This window comes from Gossypium arboreum, chromosome 2 (assembly GCF_025698485.1).
Source record: "Gossypium arboreum isolate Shixiya-1 chromosome 2, ASM2569848v2, whole genome shotgun sequence".
In the NCBI taxonomy this organism is placed as follows: Eukaryota; Viridiplantae; Streptophyta; class Magnoliopsida; order Malvales; family Malvaceae; genus Gossypium; species Gossypium arboreum.
Window position 1 is genome coordinate 7,879,981 of NC_069071.1, and position 12,963 is coordinate 7,892,943.

The following is a 12,963-nucleotide window of genomic DNA, read 5'->3' on the forward strand; positions in this document are numbered from 1 at the left end:
TCTAATTACCATTCAAGGACCTCCAATTTAAAATTTCATAACAATTAGACACCTCTAACATGTAGAACGTAACTTTTTCACTTTTTACAATTTAGTCATTTTGACGTTTGACTAAATTGAGTTCCCAAACGTCAAAATTTTCGAACGAAATTTTCATGAAATCATTCCGTGAAATTTGATACCATAAAATTATAATAAAAATAAAATTTTTCTTATCGAATTTTTGGTTCCAAAATCACTGTTCCGACTAGGCCCAAAATCGGACTGTTATAGAAGTCGAAGAAATCCTTGAACTCTTCCTATCTTATAGCATGCCATCTATATCCGAATCAGTCCGATTCAATTAATAGGGTTTCATTTCACTTTTCAAATACAACCAATAACCAATTCTCATATTTTCACATCATCACATTTACATATATATTCATTTCAATTCAAATAATCAATACATACATAATGTATATACCAATTCAATCCATTTCAATCAACTATCAAAGTGCCAAAATACTTACCTCAACCACTTACCATATGCATTAAATCAAAATACAAAAATTAATGACTAGGTTCAGATTTATAGAAATACAAACCGTGAATTTCGAGCTATTCGACGTCGATTTTATCATTCCCCTTTTTAGTCGAGGATTCCGGTAGACGTTAGCTACAGAATTAAAACAATTAAAATACATCAATACAACACAATTCAATTCCACCTTAAATATTTCAATTTTTACTCAATATTTGCTTAAATTCTAATTTAGTCCTTAAATCGAGACTAATTTTTATTCTTCACATTTAATCCCATATTTTATACTAAAATAAATTTAAGCTAAATTTAGCTCTTTATTTTTAATTAAACCCATAAATTTTGAATTTTTCATAATTTAGTCACTATTACTCAAAATTTGCAATTTGTTCTACAATCTAGTCCTTTTCCATTTCTAGCTTAAAAATCTATCAATTTAATCCCTAATACTAAAACTATTCAAAATTAACAACGTTTAAAATGTTAATCAATGTTAAAATTTCAACACGGGTTGGGCAATACTTAACACCGGGATTTTGAAAATATAAAAATTACAAGAAAATAGACTAAATTGACTAACCAATTTTGAATTTGAACCTTGAAGTCCATATAGTCGTGCGTCTTTCTCTTTTAAATCTTTTTTTCTTTCAACTTTTTCCACTTACTTTCTTTTTATCTCATTTATTATTTCTTTTATTTTGTTTTTATCATGTATTATATATTATATAATACATGTTTACATACTTTAAATTTATTAACTACTATAATATATATAAAATAAATTTACATAATAGTTATATATATAACTCATTAATATCGTCCACTAGTTGAAGTAAATGTATATTTACTACATTATTCCTTATACTAAAATAATTCTTAAATCATGCAATTTCACTTAACTGAAATCTAATTAACTAGACAACTAAAAATATTTACTAGTCTGATTTACGGGAACGGAGTTCCGGGAATGCACTTTCTGACACCCCTGACTATAGGGCCGTTACAATTCTCCTCTTAATTAAATTTCGTCCCCTAAATTTATCTGAAAAGAGATGGCAGTATTGAGATCTCAATGTTTCTTCTAGTTCCCAAGTTGCTTCCTCGACACTATGACTACGCCATAGGACTTTCACTAGCAGAACTCGCTTATTACATGACTCTTTCACCTCGCGAGCCAAAATCTCGACCAGTTCTTCATCATAAGACAAAACAGGTTGAATCTTAGTGTCTTTCGTCGAAATAACGTGAGACAGATCCGATCGATACCTTCTAAGCATTGAAACTTGAAAAACATCATGCATTTTCTGCAACTCCGCAAGCAAAGCTAAACGATATGCAACTGGTCTCATTCTTTCAATGATCTCATACGGTCCGATAAAACGAGGACTCAACTTTCCTTTTCGGCCAAATCTCAATATTTTCTTCCAATGTGAAACTTTAAGAAATATTTTATCTCTAACAGAAAATTCAATATCTCGACATTTCAAATCCGCATAAGATTTTTGTCTATCAAAAATTGTCTTCAATCTATCTCAAATTTTCTTAACAATATCTTCCGTTTATTGGATTAATTCAGACCCAATCATTCTTCTTTCACCCAATTCCATCCAACAAACAGGTGTTCGATGCCTATGACCGTATAAAACTTCGTACAGAGTCATTTGAATACTCGATTGAAAGCTATTATTATATAAATATTCAACCAAGGGTAAGTAACGCTTCCAACTTAATTCAAAATCAATAACATAAGTGCTAAACGTATCTTCCAAAATCTGAATAACACATTTAGATTGTCCGTCTGTCTGCGAAAGAAAAACTATGCTAAAATTAAGTCATGTAGCAAGAGATTCGTGCAACTGTTTTCAAGATTTCAAAATGAACCGCAAATCTCGATCAGAGCTAGTTGCCGAATGTGGTGGGGAAAAATAAAAAAGCTTCTTTTCAGCTCTTAAAGAATCGCATGAGGCAACAGATTGAAAATTGTAGTGTGAGATTCCTTAGTGTGAGATTCCTTTCTCAAAGAGGTAAGGAATTGTTTATTAAAGCTATTTTACATGTTATACCTACTTACACTATGGCTTGTTTTTTGCTTCCAAAGTCTTTGTGTGTGGACTTGGACAATAGTATGGCTCATTTTTGGTAGCAAAAAGGACATGGGCGAAAAGGGATTCATTGCTGCAATTGGGAAACGACTTTGCGATATTAAAGAGAATGAGGGGTATGGGATTTCGTAATTTATCCAAATTTAATGTTGCATTATTAGCTAAACAAGGTTGGTGTATTCTTAATTACCTAGATTCAATATTAACAGAAGTTCTTAAGGCTAAGTACTTTCCAAATACAAATTTTTTCCAAATACAAATTTTCTTAATTCTGAGTTAGGACGCCTACTTTCGTATATTTGGAAGGGTGTATGGACAACTAAATGATTGCTGAAGTATAGGATTTGTTAGAGGGTGGGAACGGGTCAGAATATTTCAATTGTTGCTGATGCGTGGAACCTTGGATTTGTAAGTTATAAGGTAGAATCAATCAGGAATTACACTGAACTCAATAAAGTAGTGAATCTAATTGATGAACAAAAGAGAGAATGGAAGGTTGACTTAATTTATTCTACCTTCTCTAAAAAAAAAGTGGACAAAATTGTGCGAAATCCCTTAGCAATGGAACCTCATGTGGACTTTATGGTATGGAAAGGGGAGGCCTCTGGAGAATTCCTTGTGTGAAGTTCTTATAAATTATTACATGACATTTTTCCTAATTATTTATAGACTAAGGCTAAAATATTTTACAAAAAACTGTGGAATATTCACATTCCAAGGAAAAAATCTTAATCTAGAAAATTTCTTGGAATTTTATTCCCCACTTTGTGAATCTTTAGTGTAAGAGATTGCTCTCGGTGGTAGTATGTCCTAGATATGGAGCAGCTGCTGAAAACATCGATTATATCTTCAGAGATTGTCTTGTGACACAAGAAGTTTGGATTAGTTTGAATCTGGAATGGGTATTAGCAGAGATAAATTTGTCACACTGGGAGTGACTTACCTGGGTGTTCAAGAATAGTTCCAGCATACAATGTTGAGTATGGGTTGGTGCCCACCAGCTAGTTTCATTGTTAAACTTAATTTTGACGCCACTTTTAATGAATCTCGGGCAAAATCAGCCTCAAGGGTGGTGGCTAGAAATGTTTCGAGGGAGGTCCTCGCATTCAAAATAGTGGTTCATGGGAAGGTGGCCTCTTCGTTTGCAGCAGAGGCCATTGCGTGTCTCTAAGCAGTGTTCATGGGAAAATAGATGGGGTTCACATCAGTTGTTATCAAAGGATTCTCAGTATCAGTGATAAAAAAAGTAGATCATATAAGATTGATAAATCAGTGATTAGGGGTATAATACGAAACATTCAGCAACAAAAGTAAATTTTTCACCAAATAATCTTTCAACATACATACCGATCTACAAATCTAGTGGCTCACAATTTAGCTAGAGAGGCAACGAGAGAAGAATCGCGAGCATACTTGATCGAAAGGGTCCCTAAGTGAGGAACATTAGAGGTGGATCTGCGGAGAAGGAGAGAACCTGACTGAGTGATGTTAAATAGGTGGTATATGAGTGAGAAGAGAAAAGGAAAGTGGGATAGTCGATGCGTTTTGGAAACTGCTTTTCTGGGGACTAGAATCGGTGCATTTATTGCGGATATGCTGATTGAATTCCAGTTGTGATCAGACTAAGAGTTTGTTTGAATTTTCTTTTTTGCTTTTTATATCCTTTTTTTAAATTTTTTAGTGGTACATTTCAGTTTTTTTTTTTTTTTTTGCAAACTCTTGGGTTTTGTTTTGTTTATGATGGGCTTGTTGTTTTTGTTAGCCCAGTTGTAATTGTTTTTTTTTTTTATTTTAATACACCAATCTAGTTTATCAAAAAAAATTAGTTCATCTTAGTTGTAATGAAATTCATATTTTTTTTAACAATGTCATTATAGGTATCATATTTGTTTTTTTTACACAATACTTAGAACTATTCATAACCCCTCCCAACCCATAAATAAGAGGATAATTTGTTTTAGCACACTCGAACCCACGTCCTTCTATATTGACAACAATGTCCATGTCAATCAAGCTAATATTCAATCAGCATAAATTTAACTTATTTTTATTTTCCTTTCATTTTGCCTTTGATACTACTCTTATCTGTAGAGATTCTTACTCATCCCCTCTTTTATTTATTTATGCCATAGGTGCAAATAAGAACAAAATAATAAATAAGCTAAAGATAAACTATTTAGTTGGTCACCCAAGTTTTTAGGTACTTTTATTTTGATCATTTAACAAAAATTTACAATTTAATCCCTCTTGTTACAATAATTTATCTTTTGATCACCCTGATGTCGCATTTTATATTTTTAATCCGTTTTATTCCACATAAGTACTCTCTGTTGGTAAATAGTTTCTATGTAATTCTGTAATTTTTTTAATCTATTTTATTTCCCCTATTTTTACCGTCATGATTTAGTTAACCTTTTGAAAATAAAAAAAAATGCATACTGAATTAACTAAAACTTTGAGTAGCTTGTTCCTCATACGTGATCTCCTCCCCGATTCACAGTACGAAAACACGCTCTTCCTTTTCTTCTAGTCGATGTTGGCATATCGCGGGTTGGAATCAGAGGAACTTGTCAGCTTTTTTGCACATAAGCCATCTCAGGGGAAGAATATTTAATCAGAATTAACAAATTAAATGGAAAATTAGGGATTGAAATTCTTCAATAGTCACAGAAACTAACTAGTAACTACAAATTAGCTTTAGACGATCACATTGATGAACAAAGAGGTAATCCATGAGAAAACATAGAACCAGTAAAGGAAGACGACCAAGAACGAGTGAAGATTATGGATTCAGTGCATAACGATAGCGTAGCTCATTGAAAACCAAAGACATTAGAATGGCATTTTTTTACAAATAAACCGACACTTTCCCCAATTCACAGATCGGACATTAATAAAGACAAAACCCTAAAAGAATCCTTAGATCTTAACCTATTCCCTAAATTTTAAAAACAAAAAGGAGAGGAGATTTTGAAAGAATACTTAGCTTATTGATGAACAAGGAACAAAGAGTATACAAAAAAGCGAGCAATTAAAGGAGAAGCCCACAAAGCCTGTGAAATGGATTCTCAAGATTTAGGGTTAGGGTTCTTGACGGTAAAAATAGAGACATAAAATGGATTAGAAAATTACATAATTACATGTAAACTATTTACCTAGAAGGGGTGCTTATGTGGAATATTATGGATTAAAAAATTTACATAATGCCACGTGAGATTCCCTAAGAAAAAAATGGATGAATGATTAAACGATAAATTATTGTAATAATGTAAATTTTTTTTAGTAATTAATATGAAAGCACCCAAAAATTTAATAACTAAGTAGTTTACCCATATAAAATAAAAGTAAAAAAATCAATAGTAGACTAAGTACAAAGTGGAAAGATACTAAAGATGAATTTGTGAGTTTTAATATTAGCATATATTTCTTTTTAGTGTGGAATTAGGATGCTCAAAAACCCTTTTTTTTTTTTATAAAAGACACGAAGATCTTAGTTTTGCTTGCAATGGTTTTTTCTTTGAGTGATGAAAGGGTTTTGATCCGGAAACGAAAAATGTTAGGTTTAAAGATGGTGAGGGCGATGAGGATGATGATATGCTCGTGGACTTAGAAATTGGAATCGAGGCCAAAGGTTTCCTGGAAATAAAAGTTGATTGGGACAAGGATTTCTGCTTAGGAGGAAGTTAATATATGTACAGAAGGTGATAGTGTTGAAGATATCGAATTTTTGGAAAGAGATGTTAAAAAGTCTATTGTCAACGAAATCCCAGCTATAGAATTCTCATATCGTATTTAACAAATCTTTTTTAAAGAAATGGAGACAATGGTGGTGCTGAAGTTACTAGGACGGAATATTGGATACATTGCCCTACATAATCAGATTAGCAGCTAATGGTAACCATCAAAACCGTTTCACCTAATGGACATTGAAAACGAGTGTTTTCTGGCTAAATTCCAGTGTGTGGAAGGTTTCAACAAAGTTCTTTCACAAGGACCATAGATTATTTATGGTCAATTTGTAACAGCCTAATTTTCAGTGGTGTCAGAGCAGTGATTCGAGATCACTAAATCAGACAAATGAGTAGGAAATATTATTAATTTAGTGAGTATAAGTTAAATGTGAAGTTAAGAAAAATTTTGAAGTAGTGAATAGTGTACTAAAAATAAATATTAAAATAATTAGAATCGAAAACGAGGTATCGAGACCTCGAGAATTTTCAATCGAGCCATAAATATTTTTATAAATATTTATGGAGTGTTAATAAGTCAGTATTAAAGTTTCGTCAAGAAATTTTAAAGTTTTGATAGTTAATTGAACAAAAAGGACTAAATTGTATTAAATGAAAAATTGTGGAAAATGATTAAATAGCTTAAATGATAAAAGAAAGAGGGTTTAAAAGAAAAATAGACCCAAGGTCTCTTTGGGCTGGACGGCAATGGCATGAAATCAGCAAGAAAATGAGGAGAATTAAGGGCAAAATTGGAAAATTGCAAAATTTACTTAATAAAGCTAGGACTAAAGTGGAATTATCTAGATTTTTCTTTATTTTTCTGCATTCTCATCAGCAAAAACACCATGGAAGAGTTCCCTTCATCTGGTTTTTTCATATTTTTACTTCAGGTAAGTTCAATTCTTGATTATTTCTTGAATATTTTGTGTTTTTGTGACTTTTACAACTAGGTCCACTTGTTAAATTCATTAGTTTTTGACTCTATGAAAGAAATTGAAAGTTTCTATGAATATTTTCTGGAATTATATGATGATTTGGCATGGAATTAGAGCTTTAAATTGTTTATATGCTGATTTTATTGAAAGAATTGAATAGAAAGTGAATGTTTGGGACCTAATTGTAAAAGAGTTTGAAGTTAGAGTTTTATGTAGAAATTATGAATTTAAATAGTTATGAAATAACTTATAATGTCTAGGAAAAGTATTAATTGAGAAAATTATCTTAATTGAGGGGTTAATTAAGCAAGGACTGAATTGTATGAATTGTGAATTTTGGGGCAAAATGGAAATCAACATTTTGCACTAAAACTGTTTTGAACAGCAGCAGTAGTCTAACTTTGAAAAATCACCAAAAATTTTAGAAATGGAATTAGAGGATGAATGAAATATGAAATTAAATCTTATTGAGTCTAGTTTCTTATAGAAGAAATGATGTAAGCAATGGAATTGTAAATCATGAGATATGATAAATTTTGTGAGACAAGGTCAGAATGATTTCGGGTTCCCCTGTTCTGAATTTGTAAAATCATCAAAAATTGGATAAAAATAATTAGGGGTTTAAATTTATATGTTTAGAATCCTGAATGAGTGTATTTTCAAGAGAAATAAACGGGAACATTATTCGAATCCTGTACGAGTAGATAATTAATTTTTAGTGAAGAAGGGTCGGAACTGTCAGACAGCAGAACAGGGGAGACTTCAATGAATAAACTGTATTAATTGGCCCAACCAAAAATTATGAAATTTTTATGGTAAGAATATATATGATTCTAGTTTCATGGAAAATTAGCGGATCTTAATTTTGAGTTCCGTATCTCCAGATATAAATAATTTAGTGACTACGATACGGGTGGATAGTCTGAATATTCACATAAGTAATCAGTAAAAATTATGGATAAGGTTACTTACAAGTGTGTTATTTATACCAAGGATGTGGATGGAGAGGAGGAGGAGGAAAAATATATGAATGACTCGTGTATAAATTAAACACATGCCCGATTATAATCGATAAGTGTTGGATTAGAAATGATATAATGTTTTATGTGGAATATTTATTATGAAATTATTATTATCGTTATAATACAAAATTTGTACTTGCGAGTTTATATGGCTAAATTTTAGTGATTATTTGTTAATTTTATGAATTTCATGATGTGTTATTTCATATGTATTATTGATAAAATCGTGAATAATGTAAAAGCATGAAAATTGAATAAATGATCAAATTGAGCATTTCAGTTCAGTGACAAGATGAATTGAAGGAAAAGACCATAGTTGGACCATGGCAACAAGTGATAAGTGATAGCTTCGGCTACACTTATCTGATCAAGGATAAGTGAAAGTGATAAGTAATAGCTTCGGCTACACTTATCTGATCAAGGACAAATGACAAGTGAAAAGTGGTAGCTTCGGCTACCTGATCATTGAAAAGTGGTAGCTTCGACTACCTGATCAGTGAAAAGTGGTAGCTTCTGCTACCTGATAAGTGAAAAGTGGTAGCTCTTGCTACCTGATCAATGAAAAATGGTAGCTCCGACTACCTGATCAATGAAAAATGGTAGCTCTGGCTACCTGATCAGTGAATAGTGGTAGCTTCGGCTACAAGTGACAAGTGATTTCCGTATAAGACCATATCTGGGATATGGCATCAGTGTGATATATGCTATCAGTATAAGACCATATCCGGATATGGCATCGATGAGATATGTGATTCGTGTAAGACCATAGCTGGACTATGGCATCGATATGTGATATGTGATTACGTGTAAGACCATAGCTGGGCTATGACATCGATATATGAAGATGTGTAAGACCATAGTTGAACTATGACATCGAGTAAATGAAGTACTCAATTCCGTAAGACGTTCACTAATTTGACAAAGTTTGGTAAGTGTTACATGGAATTATGTGATACAAGAAGTACGAGTTGATAAGATATGAGTATAGAACTTGGTTGATAAATGAATTCATTTGTGATTATATAATTGTTCATCTTGAATGTACTGTCCATATGTATTGATAATTCAAACGTATTAATGAATAAAGTTCCGACATGGAATAAATTGAACACGAGACAAATAATTATGAAATTGAACTCGGAATTCATGAAAATGATGGTTATTGATATATAGAGACATGAGACATTGGTATATGAATATAGAAAATATTTGATAAATGTGTTTATTTATAATTATGGAATTATATACCTCATGTGTACTATTTGCATAAGGATGATATTTCAAATACTTTGGTTATTTAAGCTTAAATATGAAACAATAAGAAATCAAGATAAGTTGTTATAAAAATATATTTAGATTACGTAGATATGGTGATATATGTTGTATGATTACATAACGTGAAATTGTGTATATATATGAGAAATTTAATGAGAAATGAGCCCATACACGTTTCTTGTTATTTATATGAAGTGTACGACTGACAAGGGTGATGAAGTTATAAACAGAGAGTTACACGGGCTGAAAACACGGGCGTGTGACTCTCCAAAGTGTGAAAATTTTCTAAGTGTTGCAAAAGTTTCATATGTTTACGGTTTGGTCCCGAACCACCCTAAATGTATGTTTTGGGTCCCATAGGCCCATATAAGGGACGTTAAACATATGTATGAAAGTTTTTAATTTAGAAGAAATTTTATGGCTATTTTTACATGATTGATCATATTAAGTTCGGTAATGCCTCGTACCCTATTCTAGGCTCGGAATACTGGTAGGGGGTGTTACACAATTTCTTATTGTTTAGCCATAGATCAAATATTTCAATCCTAGGAAACCTTACCCGAGTGTGGTTTTGGCATGGATTAGATTGTCGGGTCTTCCAGGCTTTACGTATAAAAGGAGAATTTTGAAAGCAGTTGGGGGTTTGGTGGGCAAGGTGGCCAAGCTTTATTTCAACACAGATAGCAAGACCATAGGTCACTTTGCCAGAATGGTTATTTTTGTGGATCTTGATAGACCGTTGGTGTCCCAAGTATTGGTGAACGGAGAATTGCAACGGGTAGATTATAAAGCTTTACCGACCATTTGTTTTTCATGTGGCAAGTACGGACATTTGAAAGAGATGTGTCCAGAGCCGGTGGGGGAGTCGAATAACATGAAGGAAAAAACTAGTTGGGCTTTGGGGTCGTCTGAGCCAGTTAATGGTGGTGAGGTGACAACGTACGAGCCTTGAATGGTGGTGAAGCGGAGAAATCGATGGGGACAGAAAGGTTTGCAAAATTAGAGGGAGGGGTTTCAGAAAAGATAAGTTTGGGGTTGAGATTTTTTTGCTTTGAATGATTTAGAAAATTTGGAGGAAGAAAATGGTGTTGTAAATGAGGCGGTGTTAGGGGGATTTGCAGCAAAATTAGGGGAAAAAATAAATTTGTTTCAAAGAATTTGGGGAAAGGAATCTTTGCTTTAAAGAATGAAGGTGCTGGGTCTATGGGATAACTAAGCAGTGTCGTAGGTTGTAGTCTGCTAAGAAGTGGATCAAGGCCTGGTGAGTCTAGTAGGGAAAGAAAAGAAACTTTGGACCAGCGTCAATTTGGTAGTGGGTCTGGTCTGTCTAAAAACAGTGCAGGCCATTTGGTTAATATGGACCGTGGACTTCAAGTAAGTGAGAATAATGAAATTGGGGCAAAATAAGGGGGAGAATTGGACTTGGGCTTGAAGACCTTTGGGCATACTGTTTTGGACTTGGCAAATCAACAGGCCAACCTTTAATGGTTTTTGGGTCGGGGGCTGGTAATGGTGGGTTTCAATCGGTCAACTATGGTTATGGGGGTTGTGCCGCTATTAATTTTGACCCAAAAGAGTAGTGCCTTGAATCAGTCATGGATGCGACGAATTTAGATGCAAATAGGCAGTTGGGTAATTTATTAAAAGCCCCTCATAATTTTCTAATTTTTCTAATGACTCCCCTGTAACCACTACGCACTTTAATCCAACCTTTGAACAATCGGAGGGGACGGTGGTGGTTTTAGATGATTCAATACTTGACCCAGGAAAACACACGGTTGTTGTCTTTAAGAAAAATGCTAATACAAATGAAGGAGAAGCTTTGAGGGATGATATAACCAACGACAGTGGAAAAAAAGTTCATAATTTCAAAGCTTGGGGTTCAAATGATAAAGACGGATCAAGCTGTAATGGTAAAAAACTCAATCGAACCATCCGTAATCGTGGGGACAAGTTTAAATTAGTTGGTACTGCCCGTGTACCTTTGACTGAATCTTTGAATTCTATGGTTGAGTTAGTTAATGCTCAACTAGACATAGAAATGGGCAAAGAACTAAAGGCTTCGAAAGGAAAGCAGACACCGGGGTCTAGGAATTCCAAGCAATAAGGTTGGTATTAATCCTATTTTTTATTTTTTATGGATTTGACAGTTTTCTCTTGGATTTGTTAGGGATGTGCTAGTTCGAAATTTCCTCGCATTTTTCGTAAGTACAGTAGAAAACATAAGCCCAGTATTGTTAGCTTGCCAGAGACGAGGGCTAGTAGTTTCGAAGCAGGTAAGATTATAGCTAGTTTGGGTTTTCAATTTTCACATTGGGTGGAGTCTATTAATTGTTCGGTAAGTATTGGGTGGGATGGAATGATTCGATATCTGTCAAGATTCTCCATAGTAATCCCCAATTCATTTGCATTCGAGTTCTGAAGGGAAATTCTGTTTTTCCCGTTCATATTATTTTTGTTTATGGAAGGTCAGATAGGCAGAAGATGAGGGAGTTATGGGAAGGTATTCTGTTATCTCGATTGCTAATATTCCTTGGGTAGCTATTAGTGATTTTAATACACTGCTATCTTCTAGTGACAAGAAAGGAGAGCGTAAGGTCGGGAAGGGTTTTCCTCTTTTTAATGATTTTGTTGATATGACTAATTTGCAGGATTTGGGGTTCAAGGGGCTTGCTTTCACGTGGCATAGAGGGGGCTCTATGAAAGATTGGATAGGGCTATTGGTAATGATGCTTGGTTGAGAACTTTTCCGTACAGTTTTTTCACTCACCTTTCAAGGATCAAGTCGGATCATAGATTGTTGCTTTTCTCTCTCAAGCTGGATGTTAATTTGCCTAAAGGATGTCCTTTTATATTTTTAGCTGGTTGGGTAGAACATCCTAATTTTTCGAATTTTTTTAAAGAGAAGTGGTGCTTTAAAGGTAACATGGTTGAATCTCTGAATCTTTTCACCTATAACATTAAAGAATGGAACAGTTCAGTTTATGGCTTTATTGGTGTCTACAAAAGGAAGCTAATGTAGAAATTGGCTGGTCAAAGAGCCTTGGAAAGATTTAATTCTGAGTATTTAAGTCTTATAGAATTACAGACTCGATAGGAATTGGAGTGTGTTCTTCATCACGAATAATTGATGTGGAAACAGAAAGCTAGGTGTGATTGGTTGCACTTTAAGGATCGGAACACTAACTTCTTCCATTCCCGTATGATTCAGAGAAGGAAACACAACATAATTTTAGCTTTAAAGAATGAAGAGGATGAATGGGTATTCGAGGATGAGGTTCTACAGTCTGAGGCAGTTTAAGTTCTTCTAGAAACTGTATGATGAGCTTCCAGATCGCATGACAGGTTTACTAGCCAGTTCTTTCCTAAACTTTA

At 33.5% G+C, this 12,963-nt stretch overlaps 2 long non-coding RNA genes across 4 annotated transcripts; one reads left to right on the plus strand and one right to left on the minus strand.

Annotated features, from left to right (window-relative positions):
- Positions 1 to 395: 395 nt before the first annotated feature.
- Positions 396 to 4,255, minus strand: LOC108466560 (uncharacterized). 3 transcript variants are annotated; one of them, XR_008279084.1, is made up of 3 exons: positions 3,973 to 4,255; positions 3,569 to 3,792; positions 396 to 658 (listed from the first exon to the last, which is right to left on the minus strand). It is a non-coding gene; the product is annotated as an uncharacterized LOC108466560 (long non-coding RNA). The 3 variants fall into 3 exon arrangements; XR_001868659.2 differs by lacking the exon at positions 396 to 658 and adding an exon at positions 3,181 to 3,485; XR_008279085.1 differs by lacking the exon at positions 3,569 to 3,792.
- Positions 4,256 to 11,180: 6,925 nt separating this feature from the next.
- On the plus strand, positions 11,181 to 12,556 carry LOC128289440 (uncharacterized). The gene is made up of 2 exons (XR_008279086.1): positions 11,181 to 11,864; positions 12,240 to 12,556. It is a non-coding gene; the product is annotated as an uncharacterized LOC128289440 (long non-coding RNA).
- The last annotated feature ends 407 nt before the right edge of the window (positions 12,557 to 12,963 follow it).